This window comes from Alligator sinensis, unplaced genomic scaffold, assembly GCF_000455745.1.
Source record: "Alligator sinensis unplaced genomic scaffold, ASM45574v1 scaffold1389_1, whole genome shotgun sequence".
In the NCBI taxonomy this organism is placed as follows: domain Eukaryota; kingdom Metazoa; phylum Chordata; order Crocodylia; family Alligatoridae; genus Alligator; species Alligator sinensis.
In genome coordinates this window covers 340,559-349,766 of record NW_005843026.1, presented here as the reverse complement: position 1 = coordinate 349,766, position 9,208 = coordinate 340,559, and the positions used below count along the sequence as shown (strand labels likewise).

At 48.8% G+C, this 9,208-nt stretch overlaps 1 protein-coding gene across 1 annotated transcript in view; it reads left to right on the top strand.

Annotated features, from left to right (window-relative positions):
- Positions 1-1,950: 1,950 nt before the first annotated feature.
- Positions 1,951-9,208, top strand: part of CUNH7orf26 (chromosome unknown C7orf26 homolog) — a 36,991-nt gene continuing 29,733 nt past the window's right edge. Inside the window, exons 1-2 of the mRNA XM_006036832.3 lie at positions 1,951-1,955; positions 3,975-3,980. The gene's annotated coding sequence lies outside the window, so the exon portion shown is untranslated. The remainder of the gene's footprint in view (positions 1,956-3,974; positions 3,981-9,208) is intronic.

Sequence of the window (9,208 nt, the reverse complement as noted above, 5' to 3'; positions counted from 1 at the left end):
AACCGGATGGGCATCTGCACAATGGTGGTTCGGCCTTGTGGGCTTGCCCCTAACTTGGGAGGAATCCCATGCCCTCACGGGCTCAGTTGGTACTTGTCCCTCTGGCCTTGATGCATAGCCTTCCCTCCCTCAGGGCTGTCCGGCTATCTAGGTGTGATGTCATGCCTACTGCAATGCCTCCGAGAGAGGCACTTTGTTCTTATACTGCTTCTCTCTCTATCTCTTGGCTTTGTCCTTTTTTTTTTCTTTCTCAAAAGAAATATACTCCTGAGGAGGAGAGTGATGTGGAGCTGCCTCCTTTCCTCCAGTCTCCTACAGGGGGCTCAAAAGCTTCCCCTGCTCTGCCTCCTACAGGGAGCTTAAATGCTTCCCCTGCTCTGCCTTCTGCGGGGGGGTCAAAGGCTTCCCCTGCTCTGCCTGCTGGTGCTGCACTGGCTGTGCTGCTCCTTCTCCATGCAGGAGCCTCAGCACATCTGGCGTGCTGCACCCCAGCGCTCTCTCTCTCCAGCTCTCTCCCTGCCCGGGTTCTGGCAGAGCTTTTAAACTTTCCCACGGTGGCCGGTGTGGCTGCCGCAACTGGTCCAGCTGTTCCCTGCCCAGGAAATGGCTGATTAAACAGCCAGCATAACGCCGACTCACACAGACATGGCCGCGGTCCTGGCTCCTGCTCTGGCTGCCCAGCAGGAGATAAGTTTTCCCCGCAGGGGGGCTGTTTCTGAGGTTTGGGGCCTGCGGGATTTACCCTCTCCCCTTTGGGAGCCTGTGAGGGCGCCTCGCTGCTGCAGTCCCCCTATTCGCATGGCTGGGCCTTCTGGCTTGGGGAAAAATACCTCCCTTGGTGCCTCTATCTTTCTGACTGCTATCCCCCTTCCTGGTTACTGGCCATGTCCCAGCAAATTCAGGATGGGGTAAATTTCCCCATCCTGAATTTTCTTCACAGGCTTTGGTCCAAGCATCAGCTCAAGTATGTCAAGAGTTGCACAAGTTCTGCAGGTCCGTTTCATATTCTCCTCAACCTCCTCCTGGTTACTGGCAATGTCCCAGCAAATTCAGACTGAGGTACATTTCTTCTGACTGGGGTAAAGCTTCTTGCTGGGGAAAACCCTCCCTGCCTCCTGCATCAGAATGAGTTGCACAAGTTCTGCAGGCCCATTTAATTTATTTCTGCATCTGCAGCTGTGCTCAGGAGCTATGCCCACTGAAGTGGCATAGGGCTGGGAGTGCAGGTGAGGCTTTCCTTATCACCCACTCCTTGAGTTTCCTCCCTGAATTATGGAGGCTTTCTTCTTGGTTGCTGGCCAAGCCCTCCGGCAAATTCCTTCCCAGAGTCCATGTAGTAAGTCCATGCCTGTGGGCTCTTCACTGCACTCACCAACTCACCCCTCAGTCTGTGCCGTGTAAAAAACACCTCTCCCTTACACCTTGTAATTTTCAAATTGTTGCTGGCCACAAATGCAGCTAAGGCTTGAGTTTCTTCTCTCAGTTGTGGAGGCTTTCTTTTTGGTTGCTGGCCAAGCCCTTCAGCAACTTCCCTCCTGGGGTCCATGTAGTAGGTGCATGCCTGCAGGCTCTTTGCCCCACTTACCCACCCACCCACCAGTCTGTCTCCCTGAGGCTTCTGTCTCCTTGAGTTTCTTCTCTGACTTGAGGAAGGACGATTTTAAATAAATAAAGATAACAGAAAGTAGTATAACAGAAGGGGAGGACTTTCCTTCTCAGCACCTTTACAATATAAAATATTGTAAAACTTCTATAAAACTATAGACACCTGCCTGCCTCCCTCCCTCTCCCCCTCCATCTATCCATCCATCCCTAAGCTTTGTGGCCAGCAACAATTTGAAAGTTACTATTTGTAACGGATATTACCTTGGCCTGATTCAGGCAGCCAGCTTAATCAGGCCATCCATCTCTGCCTAAGGTAAATCTCCTGGGACCCCTTTGGGACCATGCCTGCCCTCCCCCCCTTCTTTTACCCACCCATCTTCCTGCTGGGATATGGCCAGTAAACAGAAAGGGGGGCTGGCTACCTTCCTGCCTGCGTCCCTCTCCCCCTCCATCCATCCCTAAGCTTTGTGGCCAGCAAACATTCAAAAGTTACTATCTGTAACGGATATTACCTTGGCCCGATTCAGCCAGCCAGCTGAGTCAGGACATCCATCTTCACCTGAGGAAACCCTCCTGGGGCCCCTTTGGGACCATGCCTAAGGCCTTCTCCCTCTCCCTGAGTCATGCACCCCCCGCCCCACCCATCTTCTGGTGAGGAACATTGTAATGCATTGATAAAGTATTTAAAGAGTTGCTAAATGCTAAAAGCCCTGCAAGGTCCATGCTTGCTGCTGGGGATGGGTGGGGTTGTTTAGTCTTTTTTTCTTGCAAGAAAAGCTAACTGCACACTAGCACTGGCCAAGCATTCGATCTCCCTCCCTCCAATAACAGTCCACCCTGCAACTCTTTCCAGTAATGCCATGACTCCATAATATGCCATGACCCTTTGCTCCATAAAAGTTATGCAGTCATCAGCTCCCCAAAAACCACCCCACCCACCCCCATTGGCCATGCATGCCAGTTCTGCCTATCAAAGAAAACATGACACATATATAGACCAAGAATAAAACACTTTATTCACCCATCTTCTGGTGGGGAACATTCCCTGTCCCCAGACATTTGCTGCTGGGACATGGCCAGTAACCAGGAATGGGGGCTGGCTGGCTGGCTGCCTCCCTCCCTCCCTCTTGCCCTCCCCCCGTCCCTCACCAAGTGACATACCGACCTGAATTCTGAACCACACATACCTGGCTACCTGTGGCCACTGTGTGCTGTGAGGGAGGAGGGAGGGGTGAGGAGTGACTGAGGGTTAAACAACAAAGAAAAAAAAGACACTACACAGCAGCACCTACTGCCTAAAGGCTGGAACGCAGTGCCACCTCATGGCAAAGGGGATTAATTAGAAGTCTTTGGAGCTGCTGGCTGTTTGGATGAAACAAAACCATAGCTGGGGCGGCGTAACTGGGAAGCATCGCAAAATAACATCTCCAAGTAATGTTAGTTAAAGTCTGCTAAATGGACTTTTAGAGTGGTGGGAAATCCCAGGTCATGCAAATACAAATGCCATTGCATTAGCATAAACGGAAAATATAATTTATTTTACACACCCCCCTAATTTCTGTCCAAATGTGTGAAGAGGAACAAATCTTATTTTATCACCCAAGCCTGTGGCAGAATGCCAGCTCAGTCTCTCCCCAAACTCTGCTCAGTCTCTCCCCAAACTCTGGTTTATTACCTATCTGACAATTTGGTTACCATGGTCACTGCAGAGGGCAGGCACCCCTGCCCCCATCTGCTTCAGGTAACCCCGAGTTGTAACCTGAGCTGGATACTTTCCCGAGGGAGGGGGAGACCTGCTCCCTTTGCCTATGTGACTGGCCTCACACACCTGGGTGGGGGGGCTTAAACTCCCTATTGTTCTAAACAATGACATCATGACTGGGAGGGGAGCTAGAGACCCTACCTGTCTACCCGGCAACCAGTGATGCATTTCAAATTGGTTGGCTGGCCTTCATTGGATGAGGTAAATGAGGTCATAAGATCTATATAAAACTTAAAGACTGCTCAGGAGGAGGGACAGCAGCCATGATGAAGACACAGAGAGCAGCTCAGCTATGATATGCCTGCCTCCAAAGGAAAGCTGTATCAGCCTCTGGATGATACTTGTGAGTAAGCTATTTGAAATCTAACTAGATATATAGCTTGCAGTAACTCAGTTGCATGATGAAAGGCTAACATGCAACTGTTTGCTCTAAGGGTTATTCTTTGATATTGCTCTATCCTGTACCCTACTCTAAACCTACTCCTTGTAATCAGTAAAGTTCTTCTCTGTACCTAGCATGGGAGAATTATTGGGAGAGGGTCTTGATTATGCCTTGGGGTCCCCTTGGTCAGGCTGACTAAGGGAGACCACTATTTGTGCTTCAAACTGAGGGAAGCACCCCAAGTTCTTGCAGTGGGCCGAGTACCCCCTTCAGGTCTATAAAGCCTGTGCACCTCATGAGGCACAGAGCCACTAACAGACCAAGACTCATGAGTGGTGGCAGCGTTACCCCCAGGCTTCCAGGTGTGCTCCAGGAAGGGGGTCATGAGGTGCCCCCAGGGAGGCACTCAGAGGCTGGAAGGTGATTGGGTGCAGTGAGGTGGGTGGCTCAGCACAGGAGCACCCCCTACTGGCCCACCACAAAGCCTACTTTTATCCACAGTTCCAAAAGTCTTTTTTCAAACAGTTGAAACAGATATTGAAGAAGGACAAAAACATCTGCATCATTAGACAGCACTATGATGTGTGAAACCAGATGAAACTGCATCAAATAAATGGATGACCAGCTGAGTATCTGTTTCTTCTAGAGCAGCAGACAGATGACTGCATACCTGAATGCCATTAGCTGTGATCATTATGGCCTCCCTTCTGTCACTTTCTCCTGTCATAGTTCCACTTAACACTGTAGTATGTATGCTACTATCTTCCTTTTTCACAAAAAGTAGTTATTACAACTGCCAGTCAAAAAAATCTCTCTTTTCTGAAGAAGGCCAAAACTTCTCCATCTGAACAGGTAAAGGAGTGTCAGGATTCAGTTTTATAAACTTGATTGGTGTAATAGTCTCTCTCCTTTATCTTATTTCAATGACTTCTCCGCATAACTGTCAATACGATATCTACCCTCTGAACCAGTTGGAATTGGATAGCTTTCCTCCATACTGTATCAAAAAGTTTTCATTTTTTTGCTTCAGACTTGGCGTACTTGAGACATAATGTCTACAATTATCTCTTTTTTTGTTGCTGTTCTGATGGAAATTGTAATCAAATGGCTGTAGTTTCTTCTCAAGCTCCCCTAAAAGAACTGACTTGGTTGGTTTAGTAAGAAGGCCACAATAATCAAATAATGTGTTAGATGGTAATAGATTATACTTCAGTGTGTTCTTAACAGACTCTCCTTGATCCTTTGCGGTGTAGGATTTTCTCAGCTGCAGAATAGGATTTCCTTTCTTATGCTGCAGTTGGTTTATGTTTTTCTACCTGTTTATCTCCATCAGAAACAAATCCTGGACATTTTACTTTCTTAATGGTATCTGAAAGTTTCTTTGTTTTCTTAAGGAAATATTCATCTCTAAACTGTGTATAAGTCTCCTTTGCATGTTCTCTGAATGAAAGTAGTCTTTCAGCTACCTTATAAAACAAGTTGCTTGCTTATGAAACTGTGAATTTGCATCTGACTGGATGTGATATATGGGTTCCCTCTACCCTTCATGAACTGGAACACACAGGAAACATGTGATGCAATAGTTGAGGCTGAACTCCCAGGCAAGTTACAGTGAGTGAATGTCTCACAATATCTAATTCTGTCAGATCCTGTTCATTCTTGGAATGTATTGCTGATTGCAAGAATTTCATGTTGCCCAGAGTGTCCAATTATACTTCTACTGGGACTTTTTAAGAGATCTCTGACTAGTTTTTTCCAACTTGATATCAGAAAAAACTGCACAGAATGACCTGTTCTGATGTCAGACAACAAAATGGCCATCTAAAAATTTTTGGTACACATCTGCATGTTGTGCCTGGAGATCCCTCACATTTTCAAGGTACCAACATGCATAGCACAAGTCAAATGCTGCCAAACTCTCTAAATCCAATAGGTGTGCCGCAGAACACTGGTGTGCCATGAGGCACGTTGTGGTGGAGTGGGGCCCCCCGACTAGCCACAGTGCTAGTTTCCCCACCTGCCTTTGGCCACACCACCCCCTGTCTCTTCTGCCATGCCTTGTTGTTAATTAATTAGGATATTAATTAAGGTGGGAGGCTGCCCATTCTTGCCCCAATTCCAGGGGGCGCTATCTGCAGCTCCACTCCTCCCCTACACCGCAGCCCAAGCCTCACAGATGGCATCCAGATAACAGTGCTCCCGGCCTACATCCGGACCAAACTTAGGCCTCGTTGTCAGGCCTCAGACACTCACATTCATACTGCCCTTCTCTCACTAAGGCCTATCACATGCCACCCTCTCTCTCACAGGGTCTTTTTCATGCCTCCATAACTTATACTGCCTTGCTCCCTCTTGAAGTGGGCCCCTAAGGCCATAAGCTTTAGCTAGCTCATACCTTGGGTGGCAGACATACCATCTTTTGGGTCTCTCCCACGACCCTCACCGGGGTAGTGGACAGCCAATTAACTGACTGAGTCTAAGCTTTCCCTGGCCCCTTCTGGGGCAACTATATACATTCAGACATGCTGTCTAGTTTCCCCATCACTGGGGTTCTACACCTGCCCCCTCATCTCTGCCCCCTTTCTGGGGCCACCCCTCACTGGGGCATTCTTAACCCACACCATGACTGGTGCCCCAGGGTCTCACAGGGACTCTCACTCCCCCCCTGGAGCAGCAGGTCATTGCGATCTACTATAGCTTTTACTTTTGGCCCACACTCAGCCTCCCAGCGGTGGAAGACTTACCGGGGTCAGGACTCCCCCTCTCTGACTGAGTCCCCTTTACTCAGCCTCTGGCCCAAACTACAGCCTTAAGCGCCCGGAAACATACCTTGGCATACTCTCCTCACATAGGGCCGCCCCTTCACTGGGGCACCTCATCTCTGCCCCCCTCACTGGGGCCACATGGCTTCCCTCCCTGGTGAGCTCAGGTGGCTGTAGCCATGCCTGGCCCCAACTGCCTTTCTGTGGGGTCCTATACCCCACAGGGCTCAGGTGGCCACAGTCATGCCTAGCCCCCACTCTTGCTCCTTAGGGTCTTGCACCCTACAGGGCTCAGGTAGCTGCAGCCATGCCTGGCCCCAGCTACCTCTGATGGTACATGACCCACCCAAAGGTGAGGGCTGGGGTTAAGGCGCCCCTACCCACCTTTCACCAGGGTGATAATTGGCCTGCAATTTCCTGGGGGCTCCCACGCCACTGAGAGCCCCACCAGGCCACCCACTCCTGGCACAGTGCAGTTTTAGGTCATGCCCAGGACCAGGAGCCTCCAAACCATCCCCTACAGCTCCTGCCCTTAACTTCAGGTTATTGCATGCAGCCTTACAGCCAGGCAATGTTACTGCCTGGCCTGCCTGTAGCAAACTGCTCTCTTTATATAGGTGGTCAGAGGTCTAAAATGGCCGCCACAATCAAGCACCTGCTGGCTGCTTGGCTCCACTCTTAAAGTGGCAGGCACCAACAGTGTCCTGCCACACATGTCCAGGTGTGCTGCGGAATTTTGAGCTGGAGCCACCCTCCCAACTCACCTGCTGCCGCCATGGACACACAGACAGATTGAGTGTGTGGCTCCAGCCAGTGATTTGCATCCATGCACTGTATTCAGCTGTGCCACCTTGGCCTCCCTCACCCCTCCTGCTCCATGCCTGGCCGCTTGGCCCCTGCACCCTCCGGTCTGTGCCTGGCCTCTCACTACCCCTGCCACTTCTCCCTGCTCTGCATTCGACTGGTGTGCTGCAGGATGGGAGAGGCCCGGTAAGTGTGCTGCCAGAACCAAAAGGTTGGGAAACGCTGCTCTAAACATAGGGAGGAAGTCCTGTACAGCTTGAAGATATGATTTCCAATCACCTTCTCTATCAGCAACTACCAGATTTTTGAGCATCTGAACTAGCTCAATGAAACATCCCAATATTTGCACATTTCAGATTTCACCTGACAGGAAGCGCTGAAAGCCTTGTAATCTTCATAGAGATCATTAATCATTAATAAAAGGTTTTCATAGGTGGCCTGAAATGTCTTTGCATCCTTATCTGTGAGAGATGTCTTCAGTTTTTGTGCATTTTTGAGTACTACAGAATAATTGTCAGAGGGAGTTATTTTCCCAAGGGCATCTCATTTCAGTTTTTGCATGACTTCTGACAAGATCAGAAATCCCTTGAATGACCTCACATAGTGACTACCTTTCATAATTGATTCTACACAGCTTTCCACCAAAACACCCTAAGCACCACTCCCATGCAGGTATTTTCCAATAATGTGCATGACAACTCTAGTGCAATGAAAATTTCCCATCATGGGAACAATGTCTGTAAACTCTTACGAGTGTTATTGTTATATCTGGGTTCATTATTATATCTGCATATTATTATTGGTTCATTATTATATCTGCATATTATTATGGGTTCATTATTATATCTGCAATTATATGAAATACTCCCTCATCATAAAAGACAGGTAGGGATGTCTGATTCAGTTGAGAGAGAATGCTTTTGTGGAAGCAAAGGATGGCTAAGGCCTCAAGGGGGGAGAAAGAAATTCCTTAAATAAGAGGAAGATGACCATTAAACTGTCTTGAAGGACACAAGACAGATAGCCCCAAGGCAGGAAAAGTTAGTTTAGGCAACCCTTTGTCTTGAATCTATAAAAGGTTGATTGCCCTGGATGTGAATTAGAGAGGCCACAGCAGAAATCTTTCTGTAAGGGTCTCTCTCCGATAGCTATCAAAATAAAGTTTCTACCTGACCTGATTCCAAATTCTACAGCGTGTTTTTTCCATGACAATTAAATGGTGCCGTGACTCGGATCCACAGCCAACGATGTGTTCGGAGGACCGTGAGCTGTTCCCCGCCAAACCCCGGCGCCACCAATGAAGGTAAGAGGCCTTTTAAATCTCTATTGGGGTGTCGGAGGAGGACTGCTCATAGGCTCCCTGCTCGCGTTGGGTAGCTGGATTCGAACCTTTGTTACAGGTCAGTGTAGAACCAAGACCGGTCATACTAATCTGGTAAATTCTGTCTGTCTCTGGAAAGCGCGCATAACTGGTAGGGAGAATCTGTCTGTTGCACAAGCACTTGCATCCAGCACAACACTGGGCTTTAGGAAGTCTGAGTGGGTGATGGGAATAAGATTGTGACCCTGATTGAATGGTGATTTGGAATTGGTCCAGGGCAAATTCTGAAACCACGTGCAGCTGCCCCGAGACGTACGCGAGTCCGGTTTGGGCGATGACCGGCGCAACTCGAATGCAAGGGTGTGTGGTGAAAGAATAGTCACTGGTAGCCAAGGTTGAAAGATAAAAATCAACCCTTCCCTCCTCCCCAGTGAACTTTTCACTGGTCCCTCACCCTCTTGTTTTGCTCTGTGTCTTGTGTTCCCCCCCTCCATTCATAAGCCGCTATAGATCCGCTGCCTGAAGGTATGTAGCCTCGGCCATCAGACGGGGCTACGAGCAGGTTTCTGTGA